Genomic DNA, 15,051 nt, shown 5'->3' with positions numbered 1-15,051 from the left:
GGAATCGCTACCGCAGGAAGGCACGTTTCGCCCATCGTCGAACGAGAAGACAACGGGCACCAGCCCACCACCAACCCCAAACCCGTTGCACACACACGAGCAACCACCAACAGCCCAGAACCGCCGCCACCAGCCAGCTTGAGAGAGGCATGGCTGGACCAAGCCACTGGGATAGGCAGACGCCCGGACCTGGCTGCAGCAAGTGTCAGAGGTCAGCTGGCGCCCAAGGAAGAGCGACCGGAGATTGGAAGTGTGGGGTGGGGGTCGGGGTGGGAGAGGGGTCACCAGGTGTGGGGAAGGGGATCCCGCGCCAGGAGCGGGGGGAATCACCGGGTCGCGGGGTGGAGGAGCACCAACGGCGGCGGCTGCAGCGAAGCCCACGCGAGACGCGACAGCCACCACAGGATGGGGGAGGGGGTCACCGGGCGCAGGGATCCAATGCATCCAGCGCCGGGAGCGGGGGGGAGACACCGGGTCACGGGCGTGGAGGAGCAACGACGCCGGCAACTGCAGCGCAGCCCGCGCGAGGCGTGGCGACCACCACGAATCCAGAGCGCGCCAGGAAGGGGTGGGCGCAGGGAGCGGTCCCGCGGCCGGGCTTTGCCCCACGACGTCTGCCGACGGCGGCGAGGGGTGACGATGGTGGAGCCGGCTGCTTAGGGTTCCCGCTCGAGCCACCTCCAGGGAGACGATGCGAGGGGTGGGTGGGGGGCGTAGGGATTGTACAGTCCTGTGATGTGGACATCCAGAATTTGTTTTGTAATTTTTTGAAACATTTAAATGTGCATTTTGAAAATTTAGAGCATGGGAGAACCAAAGGATGGAAGCACCTGATGTTCTCCCTTTAAGACCACATATGCTGGCATTGTGCAAACCTTGATATTCACTGTGGTGGCTGAATATACCCCATGCATGGTACTAGTGTACTTATAGTGTATCTATGTAGTTATCAAAGATAAATCGGAGGATACTTGTCAAAAAAGTAAATTTAAATAAAATAGCATAGTTGGACATGCATTAAAACCCTAGACGAAGGCAAACCATATACTAGGAAAACTGCAAAACATTTCAGAGTAACAAGATTAGTGGATTGGGATTCCGAAATTAATTACTCCCTCCGTCTTATAATATAAGAACGTTTTTGACATTAGTATAGTGTAAAAAACGTTCTTATATTATGGGATGGAGGGAGTAGTAGATTGTCAACTTAACAAGATTAATCCTTGCTGCGGCATATTCCCTCAAATGTGTCTTGATAGTCCGTATCTAGACAAATCTGAGCCAACTAATTCGGGATGGAGGGAGTACTACCGATTGTGAACATAACAAGATGAACTAGACGTAAACTGGTCACGGCATGTACAGGATGCCTATGCAACAAGTTATACATATAGATACAGCCCTAATGTCGTCAAAAGATTGAGGTTCAGGAACCTGGCTGCTTCTGCTGATCAAGGTACTCCTGGATGGAAGAGAGGAGGGCTCGATTCGGGACGAGATCATGACTTGTTAGCGGCAAGTTCGTCATCGGAGACCTGTTGTTCCCGCCATCAAACCAGCGCATTATGGCTTCTGCTTCGTAAGTGAATCCATCAGATGCCACTTGAGGATCCTTCATAATATCCTGAAATGTACAAGTTTACCACCCAGCGGTCATTAGGCAGGGAAGCTTTTAGATATGCATTATAACCACTCCAAGAAAAGAAGGCAAAATATGTTATTAACTGGCCCCTAGCAGCCTTCAAATTTTGTTGTCTAACCTATTTCCACATGAATAAGAAAATTCCTATCCTAGTATAAAAACATGTCCCCAGACCCCCAAGCTATTGGAAATGATAGAAATGCTGACAAAAGTTATTACCATGCTAATTGGACAAATCAAGTGATTAGGCGCGTAACTTCCTGTAACTGCCGATTGGACGTATGGCCATGGGGCTGCAGGAGGCTTCCTGATAAGGGGCTCAACAACTGGCCATACCTTTGTTAAGAGATCAGGTCGCTTTTCCCTCGTCATTTCCACACAGCTAAGACCAATGACGGCTAACTGCTTGGCTTGTACATAAGGCCAGTTCCCTGCTGATTTATCAATCAGCGTGTGCAAGCTATTATTCTCCAATGCTTCTGAAACTTACTTTGCAATAGTCAAGGGAGGCAGTCCGGTCAATAGACACAGGATGATAACACCCAGAGAGTAGACATCAGAAAGGGGTGTGAGCTCTCCGGTGGTGAGGAAATCCGGGTCCAGGTATGGCAACCTGGCTGTCAGAGCTGGTTGGTGGTTGCCGGGCTGGAGAAACAGGGTCAACATACCAAAGTTGCAGATCTTGCTTCTGAAGTTGGCGTCGACGAATATGTTACAAGGACGTAGATCGCCATGGACCAAAGCATGAGGCTCACGCGAATGCAGGAACAGCAGCGCAGAACAAATCTCACCGATGATCTGTGTGCGGATCTGCCACGAGAGAGGTGTAGAGCCATTAGCACAAACAATGTGATCTTGGAGGTTTCCGTTTGGCAACCACTCGTACACAAGAGCTGAAACTTCAGAACATTTTCCAATGCAGTTGACAATGCTTGGATGTCTGCCTTGACGAAGAATAGAAACCTGTGATGACCTTATGTTAGTAACAGAATCAGCTAAGTGACACATTAATACAGGCATAGGCTACCTCTTGTTGAAATAAAATATCAGATCTGGATAGCTTGATAGCTACTGTAGTATCATGTATAATGCCTTTATATACACGTCCATATTCGGTGTCTCCAACCTTGCACAGGCCACTGAAGTTCTCCGTTGCTTGCAGCAAATTTGTGATGGGAAACTCGAGGAAAATCTGAGGATTCTGATCCTGCAGCTCATTCAGCTGTCGTACCGCATTGTCTCGCTCACGTTTAAATCGCTGGCATTCTGCATTGCATTGGTGTATCTTATATGTTGCTGCTACAAATTTATACTGTACTTTTAAACAATGGAGAATGAAAGTTAGACAAATTCTTGGTTAGTAGAACTACCCATGTTTGCCTTCTCTGTTTGAAGGTCAGACTGATGTTTTAACCTAGCAACCTCCTCTTCCAGAGCTAATATCTTCCTTTGCTCCCCCTACATGTAATTCTTGTCATTACGTAAACGGCACCTTGCTAGTGGCACAAACTACAAAATACAAGGAACTGCAAGGAATACATAAACGTTGGCACATATAGAGGCAAATCAGATGCCAGCATCATGACATCAATAACAGCAACAAAATGCATATGTTTGTTCCTCCAAACCCATACTCAACTGTTTACAAAAATAAAACTTGGGAAAAGCTGAAAATAACAAAAGAATCAACGATCAGCTTGGCATGAATCTTAAAAGGGGAACGAGGGGCAGATATAGTAGGGGTAGATGTTCACATGAGTATATTTGCTTTCCAAACTACCGATGAAACACCGATATGACGATAAGGAAACAGGGACATGGGATACAGCAATTCTAGAAACAGCAATTCGGCGATACGGCGACTATACAAATAATTAATAAAATGTACATAGTGTCAAAAAACGTCCTAGATTATGGGACGGAGGGAGTATGTAATAAGGATAAACAAAAAAAAATTGAGATGTGAGATGACATCAAATATTGCCCCATTAATAAAGACAGCAACAACAGCAGGTAGCAGCAGCCATTTTTTTCAACATTGCCAGCAGCAACTCAGGAGGCGTATAAAAAAAGCAGCAACAGCACGTCAGCAGCAGCCATGTAAAAAAATGTCGCCAGTCGTGACTCACGACTAATCCAAGAGCCAAACTAGAAAATATACTACGTGATGATGGTATTGCCAAAATAAGGATCCAAGAGAGAAACCTAAAAAAGAAGACGAAAAATATAATCATGCCACCAATAGCAGTGAGGCTAGAATTTAAGTCTTCAGAGATGGGAAAGTAAAGCACCGGAACAACTGCCTTCAAATCATGAATACGCTTGAAGAATATTTCAACAGAAGGGTATGCATGGTGGCTCAAAGACTTCGAGCTTTTCTGGTAGCAAATGATATCCCCATGCCCAATCTGCAAGAAGAAAAGGACCAAGAAAGTGTTTAAAAGGGCATGGAAATGTGAAGACGCACGAAATACAGACCTGTTTTTTTTTTTTTTTTTGGAAAGGTCACTGGGGGAGAGGTTCCCCGACCTGAATTTTTCATTTAAAAACGCCCTCAGTTGCAGATATTTACAGCAGAGAGGGACCTGGCTTTCTGAAAATGTAATATTGGCATCTATGGCTTCACACATGGCAGAAGGTTCGAATTTGATTTCCTGCATATTAAAATGAGAAAACATAAAATGTGGTGGTGAAAAACTGCATTTCAGATTAGTAGTGGCAAGATTGCAGTAAAGCAAAACCTGACCTCATATAATTCCATTTCCTCATCTGCACAAAAACCAGCTAGACTTCTTAGTTTCGGAAGAATATCTGAAGGCCTTGATGAAGCTTTTACAAACAGCATTCCAATATATCTGTGAGCCTCATTCAGAGAACAGAGTATAAATTAAAGATCTCAACTGATAAACAAATAAGAACGAGAGAGTTTTAACTTCTAAGTAAAAGGTACTGACCGTATCTGCGTTTGTTCTGGGTCATAAAGCTTTAAAAACACTAATCCATCATCGTTGCTCAGATTTTGTGGGGAAGAATCATTGAGCACCTACAAGGAGCCAATAGCGAGAGAATTTAAATAAATAAGCCGTTGGATTGAACAAGAAGGGTCCTTTTTACAGACATCCACAAAGGTAAATATAAATATGTTCAAGTTCAGGTTTCAGGATCAACCTCCAAAAACAGCTTCACACCATCAGGATTCAGGAACAAGAAGGTCCTTGACAATAGTTTATGAAGGCTAGTCATCTGCAAGAGTAATTATTTGTAATTATCCTTTCATATAAGGCATCATTGGTTGCCTAGGTTGCATGAGATAGACGAGCTAGCACAGACTACAACTACAAGGTACGGCGCTGATTGGTTGCGTGTACTTCATAAGTGCGCCAGGCTAGCTCAAACCCTGAGGGGATCCCTTATTCTTGCTGCAGTGGAACTAAAGAAGGCTAATTTGAGTTTCTCCATCGTGCAGCATTAGAATTGTGCTAAACTCATGATTAGTTTAGTAATTATCATGTATTAACTATGAAACATTTGTAAGCATGAATTAAGATATAGTAAGATTATTAGCCATAACATAAACATTGGCTGTGAATTCTTTTTCGAGAAAACGCAGGGGACCCATGCGTTTCATTCCATTGAAAAGAGAGAGTTTGTAATTACAATCCTCCTAGGAGGCGGTTTCACGCATAAAGTAGATGCTAGTGCACATCCCATGTGGTGGGCAGCACGACTCTAAGGCCAGCAGTGGCCCAGAGCCTGGCTTCGGCTTTGATCCTACTCACTAAGGTGTGAACGGACGGTTGCTCGCGGTTGAAGATGCAGTCATTTCTGTGTTTCCAAATCATCCAGGATGTCAGAAGCGTCGCGGATGCAAGCCCCTTGCGCATCAGCTGGGAGGTGTCTTGCCTGGCGTTGAGCCACCAGTCGAGCAGGGAGCTGTCATTGGCCGGCGCTCGGCAGGTCATGCGCATCCAGGAAAGGATCTCGTGCCAAACCTGCCGCGAGAAGGGGCAGGCTAGCAGGACGTGCTGCATCGTCTCCGGGGACTGGTCGCACAAGGGACACGCCGTGTGGTGCTGAAGCCCATGTCGATCGAGGCGGTCAGCCGTCCAGCAGCGGTCAAGGCTGACAAGCCAGAGAAAGAATTTCACTTTCGGCGGCGCATTGGCTGTGAATTCTTAATTCTAACTAGCAGGATCTTATCCCTTAAATGGGTGGTTAGGCTAGGATGCCCTATAACAGCCTGGTTATGGATCAGAGGACCTAGGCAATGGCGCTCGCCCTCATCTAAGCACTGGCGGGTGCTCCTAAACAATAATATAGGAAGATACTAGAGAATGTAGTATATTTCTTTCTTCGCACAATAGGATATGGATGATAAGATGCTAAAAAATAGATACACCCATAGATAAGATAAGAAAAAAGACCAACCAGGGAGCAGGGACTAGCTCCTGATGTCAACTTTTTGTAATAAGAAAATAAGCCAGGCATCCTTAAACGAAGTGTGCAGAGTGCAAGCCCGCATAGCCACAGCGACGCCCAATTTCCAATAGATAATAAGATGATAACAACCAAACTAACTAGACACAAAAGGGCTACTCCCAAAGTTCTGCCAAGAAGAATTGTATCAAGAACCAGTAAGAACATAAGTTATCTAAAACGGCAACCAGAACGTAGCATGAACAATGCCTTCTTACAGATAGATTGTTTTCTTCGGTAGAGAATGGCCTAACAGGACGCCATGTCCCGTTTTGCCTTTTACAAAACAACCAGAGGCGCTGAAATTGAGATGGGATGCTGAATTCTACTGCAATTTCCTCCTGTGAACAACTTAACCAATTAATACTGAAGTCATTATGAACCATCAGAAACAATACGATGGAAAGGAACATATTTGTCTGCTTGCACAAGATATATCTATAAACAACATAAAAATAGAAACTCATCATTCAATCTTACAACTGATGGAAAATAGAAAATCCTGCTGATCATCTGGAATTCTTCAGCTAAAACATTTGGGGTAGAAATTTCTTAGCAAATTTAATGATACTAGTAATCATGTACATGAAATGCACGTCAATATTAGGCAATATATTAATTGCATTGCACACTAATATTTGGCAGCAGGTTGATATTTGGTAGAATATAATTAATTGGTAGCATTGGCGCTGATATTAGGTATGCTATTAATTAGGGGAGGATGCTAACCTTGTTTGCACTAAACACATGGACGGGTGAGATGTGTTGGATCTCCGCAACTCGCTCTTTTCATATTAAGTTTAGAAGTATAGAAGTATAGATATAGATAGAATGGACCATACATACTAAAAACTATAAATGCAGCTTGAGCTCCATTGCCCTTGTTTAAAAATAATGGCATGTCAAAAAATGATAATATCGTTACCCCTGGACATAGCCCCCTTTCTCTATTATACTAAGAGAAGATGCTGAGGGGGATGATCATGTGGCACATTTTGTTTTTTGGAGTTGAGCTAGGTGAGATGAAGACAAGTTTAGGAAGCCCAGCCTAGAGATTCAAGTTGAGGGAGTCAAGTGAGGAACTTGTGATAGTTTAGGGGGTTCTAATGCAGTTTTCTCTTTGCAATAAGGTACGCCAATGCAGAGTGATGAAAACCAATCTCTATATAGCTCTGTTAAATAACATGCAACAAGTCTACGACCACTCAAACCTGTTATACTCCATACTTCATTGAAGAAGGGGTAAAGTGGAAAATTTGTACAGCGACTCATGATTCCCACAATAGACTTACATTAAAAAAGGGGTTAGCACATCTAGATGTGCTTTAGCAAAACTGTTAAAAAAATCACATGAAAATGGCCTGGCATTACTTAACAACAGAATACAACATAGCACACACCCAGAAGCAGAGATGCTGAAATGCTTGCAGGAGAGGACTAAATGAGAGATCGTCTACCTACTCAGCACAAAAAATTGCTACGGGCTAAGGCAAGGCCTAACTTCTCCTAAACTAAAAGCCTCGTTATCTCAGTTCCTTGAAGTCTTACGGATAGATCTGTTAAAAAAAAGTACAAAATCATATAGACCAAATTTAGGGTTTAAGCTTTCTAGTGAAACAGTGGTCCTTCTAGTTGAATAAGGCAGGCGGTACCTTCAATCGGGACATAGTCGTGTTATCCGGGATCTGGAAAGCCCTGACCCTGTCGAAGTCGACGAGATCAAAATAGAAGCCATCGTTTCCAATGTGTGAGGACAAATCTTCTTCCCTCGCCACCTGGGGAAAAGCGGGCAAAGAAACCTCAAATTACTCCCTCCGTTCCTAAATACTTGTCTTTCTAGGCATTTCAACAAGTGACTACATACGGAGTAAAATGAATGAATCTACACTCTAATGTCTACATACATCCGTATGTGATATTCATTTGAAATGCCTAAAAAGACAAGTATTTAGGAAGGGAGGGAGTAGATCGGAAGCTGGTCATCATAGATCCCTGCACCGCTGCCTCGGATCAAATATTCATCGGTGTAGAAGTTGCGGCAGGAAATTGACTAAAAAACTTCAGAAGAGGGGGATTGCGGACCTTTATGCTCATAGCACGAGGTGGCATCGCCGCCACGGAGCGGCGAGAAGGAGATGCCGAACTTCGCTCGCCGCGGACAGCTCCCCCTCGAAGTTGTGCGAGGCAGCAGCGCCGGCGAATGCAGTCACCGTGGAGGTTTAACGGGGTGTTTGTGGTTTTCTCTTGTGTGGAGCCCGCATTTTTTTTCCGCCATAAACACAATGGAGGCCCCCACACCCTTAATTGCCCACCTTCATTCCCACACCGGCCATCTTCCAAGCCTTGAAGCGTGGGACCCGCGCAGGTCAGAGCAGCGTTCAGCTCGGCGACCGTCTACCGAAGCACACAGCACGTAGGGAAGCTGCCGCTTCAGCACCCTTTTTCAAACTTTTTTTGCGAAAATAATTCAGATCTATTAGAGCAACTCTAATGGGGCGACCCATTTCGTCCGCTGCCGTCTGTTTAGGTCGACGCGGACACAAAGAGCGGCCCAACGCGCCGTCCCAAACGGAAGCGCGCCCGCTTTTCGTCCGCGGGCGATCCATTCCCTGCCCATTTTTGAGCCGGATTTGCGTCCGCGCGGACACGCGATGGACGCACGCACGCTCGCCTTCTCCTCTCCCCGGGCCCGCTGGTCGGTGGCACATTGGCCTCCCCCCTCACCCTCCCAGTCAACAGCAACCCTCGCCCGCCTCCTTTGTCGCCGACGGCGCCGCCCATTTTTGCCGACGACTCTGCCAGCTGTCGCCGCCTCCACATCCGCCCAGCAACGCCGCCCACTCCCCCGTCGCCCGCCACCGCCGTCTTGCCGCCTGGGAGCAAACTGCTTCCCACCGCCGCTCCCCCCACCGCACAGCCGCCCGCGACCAAGAAGCCGCATCGCCGCCCCGGCCAGATCCGACCGGCACGCTCGTCGGACGCCGACAGGGCAGCTAGCTGGTCCGTGCGCGTCGCGACTCTCCTCGCCGGCCGTCTCCTTATTCGACGCCCGCAAGCTGTTCGACAGTTTGCCAAGGTACGAAATGGACTCCGCCGACGAGTTCTTTTTCCACAATTTCCTTTGCGACTCCGACGATTCGTCGTCCGACGAGGAGGAGGAGATATTGGCTGCCGTGTTGGTCCATCACCACCTCAACAGCCAACGGCCGTTGTTCCGTGGCTCCATTTTGGGCCACCTTCCGGCGTTGAATCGCAACCGAGAGAGCGGGCATTTCCTTCTTTGGAAGGACTACTTTGATACAACAAACCCATTGTTCAAACATCAAAAATTCCGCCGCCGTTTCCGCATGAGTAGGCATCTTTTCAACCGTATTAGAGAGGGGGTGGTCGGCTATGATGACTATTTCGAGTGCAAAGAGGATGCCATTGAGGGAGTCCTGGACTAAGGGGTCCTCGGGCGTCCGGCCTGTTATTCATTGGGCCGGACTGATGGGTTGTGAAGGTACGAAGGCCGAAGACTATATCCGGGGCTGGATTGGACTTTCCTTGGCGTGGAAGGCAAGCTAGGCGACCAACTATGAAGATTCCTTCTTATGTAACCGACCCCATGTAACCCTAGATCTCTCCGGTGTCTATATAAACTGGAGAACATAGTCCGTATAGGGGACATTCATTACCATATACACATAGGCTAGGCTCCTAGGGTTTAGCCATTACGATCTCGTGGTAGATCAACTCTTGTAATACTCGTATTCATCAAGATTAATCAAGCAGGAAGCAGGGTATTACCTCCATAGAGAGGGCCCGAACCTGGGTAAACATCGTGTCCCCCGTCTCCTGTTGTCATCGATCCTAGACGCACAGTTCGGGACCCCCTACCCGAGATCCGCCGGTTTTGACACCGACATTGGTGCTTTCATTGAGAGTTCCACTGTGCCGTCGGCAAAGGGCGCGATGGCCCCTTCGATCGTCAGTAATGACATTGTCCAGGGAGAAACCTTCCTCCCCGGACAGACCTTCGTATTCGGCGGCTTCGTACTGCGGGCCAACTCGCTTGGCCATCTGGAACAGATCGACAGCTATGCCCCTGGCCATCAGGTCAGATTCGGAAGCTTGAACTACGTCGCGGATATCCGTGGAGACTTGATCTTCAAGGGATCTGAGCCTGCGGCGATCGCTCCCCCTCACCCCGATGAACGCGACTTAAATTTGTCATCGGATCACACCTAAGAGATGGTTCCTGCTGCTGCAACGGCCTTAGAGCCAAAGCAGACCGTGCCATCTGAGGCCGCAGAGTCCACGGCGTTGGAGCCGCACACGGACTCAAGGCCCTGCAATATTTCACTTTAACGGAACTTCGGACTTGTCTCCGGCTATAAGTTCCGGACTGTGCACGCCCGCGAACACCGAACTAGATCGGTTATCGATCTTCGAGTTCAGCGCTGCTGACGTTTTCCAGCACTCGCCTTTGGGTGACGTGCTAAAATCTTTAAAGAATTTGTCCTTGGAGAAGGACTCACAACCGAACTACGTCCGGTTCGAGCTAGAGACGGATGACGAAGAATTTTGCTTCCCACCCGCCACCCACTTCATAGCCACCATCGATGACTTAACCGACGTGCTTGACTATGGCTCCGAAGACATCGACGGCATGGACGACGATGCCGATAAGGAGCAAGGCCAAGACCTGCCATTCACCGGACGTTGGGCGGCTACCTCTTCGTATGGCGTGTACATGGTTGATACACCCAAAGGATCTGGCGACGACAAAGAAGAGCCAGAGGCGAATAAAACCTCTGAGACAAAGTCCAAGCGCCGACGCCCCAAACGCCGTCCTAAGCCTCGTCGCTCAAAGGACGGAAACACCGGCACCGGAGAGAATAGTACTCCAGGCGACGCCGAAAACAATAAAGACCATGTCGGAGCTACATCCGAATAGGAGGAACATGACAACAGGCAAGACAACCCTGATGAACAGGCCATAGAAGATGACTCGGAGGACGACAGTTACCGTCCACCCTCCGAGGAGGAGACAAGCCTCGGCAACGAAGACTTCATTGTACCTGAGGATCCTCTGGAGCAGGAGCGCTTTAAGCTTCAGCTCATAGCCACTGCAAGGAGCCTAGAAAAGAAACAGCAGCAGCTTCAAGCTGAACAAGATCTGCTTGTCGACAGATGGACTGATGTCCTAACAGCCGAAGAATACGGCCTCAGGCGCCCAGCCAAGAGCTACCCGAAACGCAGACTGCTACCTCAATTCGATGAGGAAGCACCGGAGCACACATCTCCCTCGCGTAATGCGGAACGACCACCTCGTGGTCGAGACAGGGCGGCCGACCGGTCACCCCGCGACCGGGATAAAGCGGCAACTCAGGCCGAACAGCAGCCTGCCCCACCGCCTCGTAAAACTAGAGACGGAAGAGTTTGGGGTCACACGTACGACCTCCGACAGATCCTGGACGATAGAGCAGGACATACAAGATCGATCTATGAATCTCGAGGGCGTGCCTCGAGGCACGACGACGGCTACCTATTCGGACGTGATAAACCTAACCACGCCCGAGCCGAATACCGCAGACGGACTCCATCAGAGCTACGCCACGACGTGGCCCGATATAGAGGCGCCGCACACCCTCTCTGCTTCACAGATGAAGTACTGGATCACGAATTCCCCGAGGGGTTCAAGCATGTCAACATTGAATCATACGACGGCACAACCGATCCCGCAGTATGGATCGAGGATTTCATTCTCCATATCCATATGGCTCGAGGAGATGACCTCCACGCCATCAAATACCTCCCATTAAAGCTCAAAGGGCCAGCTCGGCACTGGTTAAATAGCCTGCCTGAGAATTCCATCGACAACTGGGAAGACTTGGAAGAGGCTTTCCTTGATAACTTCCAAGGAACTTATGTCCGGCCACCGGACGCCGATGACTTAAGCCACATAGTTCAACAACCTGGAGAATCAGCCAGAAAATTCTGGACTAGGTTCCTAACCAAAAAGAACCAGATCGTTGACTGTCCGGATGCCGAGGCCCTAGCAGCCTTCAAACACAGCATCCGTGATGAATGGCTAGCACGCCACCTCGGCCAAGAAAAGCCAAAGTCTATGGCAGCCCTCACGGCACTCATGACCCACTTCTGTGCGGGTGAGGACAGCTGGCTGGCTCGTAGTAAAAACACAGCCAGCGAGGCAAACCCCATTGAGGCCAAGAACAACACCGGCAAGCTCCGGCGCAATAGACACAAACGCCAAAGCAATGGCGACAACACCGATGACACCACAGTCAACGCCGGATTCAACGGCTCCAAGTCCGGCCAACGGAAGAAGCCATACAAAAGAAACAACGAAGGACCTTCCAGCCTGGACCGCATACTCGACCGTCCGTGCCAAATTCACGGCACCCCGGATAAGCAAGCCAATCATACCAACAGGGATTGTTGGGTCTTCAAGCAGGCGGGCAAGTTAAATGTCGAAAACAAAGAAAAGGGATCACAAAGTGAGGACGAGGACGAAGAGCCCCGGCAGCCGAACACCGGAGGGCAGAAGAAATTTCCCCCTCAAGTCAAAACGGTGAACATGATATACGCTACGCACATCCCCAAGAGGGAACGTAAGCGAGCGCTTAGGGACGTCTACGCGGTAGAGCCAGTCGCCCCAAAATTCAATCCGTGGTCATCATTCCCGATCACCTTCGATCGTCGGGATCACCCAACTAGTATCCGCCATGGCGGTTCAGCCGCACTAGTCCTCGACCCAATTATTGACGGGTTTCACCTAACACGAGTCCTGATGGACGGTGGTAGCAGCCTCAACCTGCTTTATCAGGACACAGTGCGGAAGATGGGCATTAACCCCTCGTGGATCAAACCAACAAAGACTACCTTTAAAGGAGTCATACCAGGCGTAGAGGCCCGCTGTACGGGCTCAATCACGCTGGAGGTGGTCTTCGGTTCTCCGGACAACTTCCGAAGCGAAGAGCTAATCTTCGATATCGTCCCCTTCCGCAGCGGCTATCACGCACTGCTCGGACGAACCGCGTTTGCTAGATTCAACGCAGTGCCACACTATGCTTATCTCAAGCTCAAGATGCCCGGTCCACGCGGCGTCATAACAGTCAATGGCAATACGGAACGCTCCCTCCGAATAGAGGAGCACACCGCCGCCCTAGCAGCGGAAGTATAGAGCGGCCTTCTCAAGCAGCACCATAGTACGGCTGCCGAGCCCTCGGACATCATTAAGAGGTTCCGGACTACACTTCAACAGGACGGCGCGGCTCGTCAAGAGCTTGACTAGCAATTCGGCCTCCGTCCCAGTTGTCGGATGTGGGGTTCCGGCAAACCCTTAAGGTTCGAACACTGGGGTGCGCACGAAGTCTTTCCCTCCTACCGATCTACGCCCTAGCTCGCTAAGATCTCGCGGACGAACTCAACGAACTCGCAACACAAAGAGACACGAGATTTATACTGGTTCGGGCCACCGTTGTGGTGTAATACCCTACTCCAGTGTGGTGGTGGTGGATTGCCTCTTGGGCTGATGATGAACAGTACAAAGAGAAGAACAGCCTCCTGAGGTTGAGGTGTTCTTGTGCTTGGTGGCTTAGCCGGTGAGAGCTGGATGAACTGTTCGATGCCCCTACTGTGGTGGCTAGCTCTACTTATATTGGCCCTGGTCCTCTTCCCAAATATTGAGCGGGAAGGGAGCCAACAACGGCGGGCAAATTTGAAGGGGGGCAGCTAGTACAAGCTATCCTGACAAAAGTGGTCTTCTCCTGCGAAAGGCTCTGGTGGTGACGCCGTCTTGGGCTCCATGATGACCTCCGCCTTGCCGTCCTCCTGGTCTTGGTCTTGTTGCACCGATATAGCAACCTTTGCCTGATGCCTCGGTACTCCTCGCTTGCGCTGGCCTCCTTAGCACTAAAGAGGAAACAAGGACGCTGCGTGCGCTGGCGCCCGCCTGGTGTCGATCATCATGGCTCACGTCACGAGAGCGTCGTGAGGTTTGCCCCGCCTTGATATCTCCGCTCCTCGTGAGCCTACCTGACTAGGCCACTCCTGAAGAGGTCTTGCGTCGTCCGCCTCGCGAGGCTTGGCCCCTCGCGAGGGTCTTGGATGCCTTGTTGATGAAGATGGGCCGTATGGCCTGCTGACTTAGCCATGCCGCGGGCCGCAGGCAGGCAAGTCTGGGGACCCCCGTTCCCAGAACGCCGACAATAGCCCCCGGGCCCAAGGTGCGCTCGGGCTTGGCTTCGCGGCGAAGCCAAGGGTCAAGTACGTAGCACCGCGGGCCCCAAAAGTTTGCGGCCTCGGTTGACGCGTGGCAGTTGATTGGACGTGGGCGTCTCCGCTTCCCCACGCTGCCTCGGCAACTGCACAACTTGATAAGTCCCTGCGACATGCAAGGAAAACCATCATTACCTGCGATCGTGGGAGGCGCCGGTTGGCCTTCTCTTGCTATAAATGGGGAGGGGGCGGAGCGCCCGTCGCCCATCTCTTCCTTGCTCGCTTCTTCCTCCTCGCTCCACTGCTAACGACAATGGCGCCTATCAGAAGGTTTTCTGCCAAAGAGAAGGGAAAGGCTCCTCGGGATGACCCAGGGCCACTTCTGCCGAAGAAGAGGTCGGTCCACCATCGTGATGAAGCGGCGATGCAGGTGGTGACGAGGCCTTGGTGCGAGCGGCCTCCTCCGGGGCACCCGCTACCCTTGTATGCCCGAGCCGAGGGCTCGGGAGGATGGAGCGACGAGCAGCGCCGCCCACGCCGCGTCCGGGGTCGCCGCGCCACAGCGACGCGCGCCGTCGCCCCCGGAATCCATGCCGCGGACTCCTCGCGCGAGCTGGTGCTATGGGCGCCGATGCCTCCAAGCTCCTGGATCCGCTTCCCGCGGTTCTTCTCCGATGTGATGCCGCCGAGGGGGCCTCTCGAGCTCT

General features: G+C 49.9%; 1 pseudogene; it reads right to left on the bottom strand.

Annotated features, from left to right (window-relative positions):
• Positions 1-1,213: 1,213 nt before the first annotated feature.
• Positions 1,214-8,451, bottom strand: LOC123054080 (U-box domain-containing protein 57-like; annotated as a pseudogene).
• Between the last annotated feature and the right edge of the window lie 6,600 nt (positions 8,452-15,051).

Source organism: Triticum aestivum, chromosome 2D (assembly GCF_018294505.1).
Source record: "Triticum aestivum cultivar Chinese Spring chromosome 2D, IWGSC CS RefSeq v2.1, whole genome shotgun sequence".
Taxonomy (NCBI): domain Eukaryota; kingdom Viridiplantae; phylum Streptophyta; class Magnoliopsida; order Poales; family Poaceae; genus Triticum; species Triticum aestivum.
Note: the sequence above shows the minus strand (reverse complement) of the source record. Positions and strands in the feature narration are given on the sequence as shown.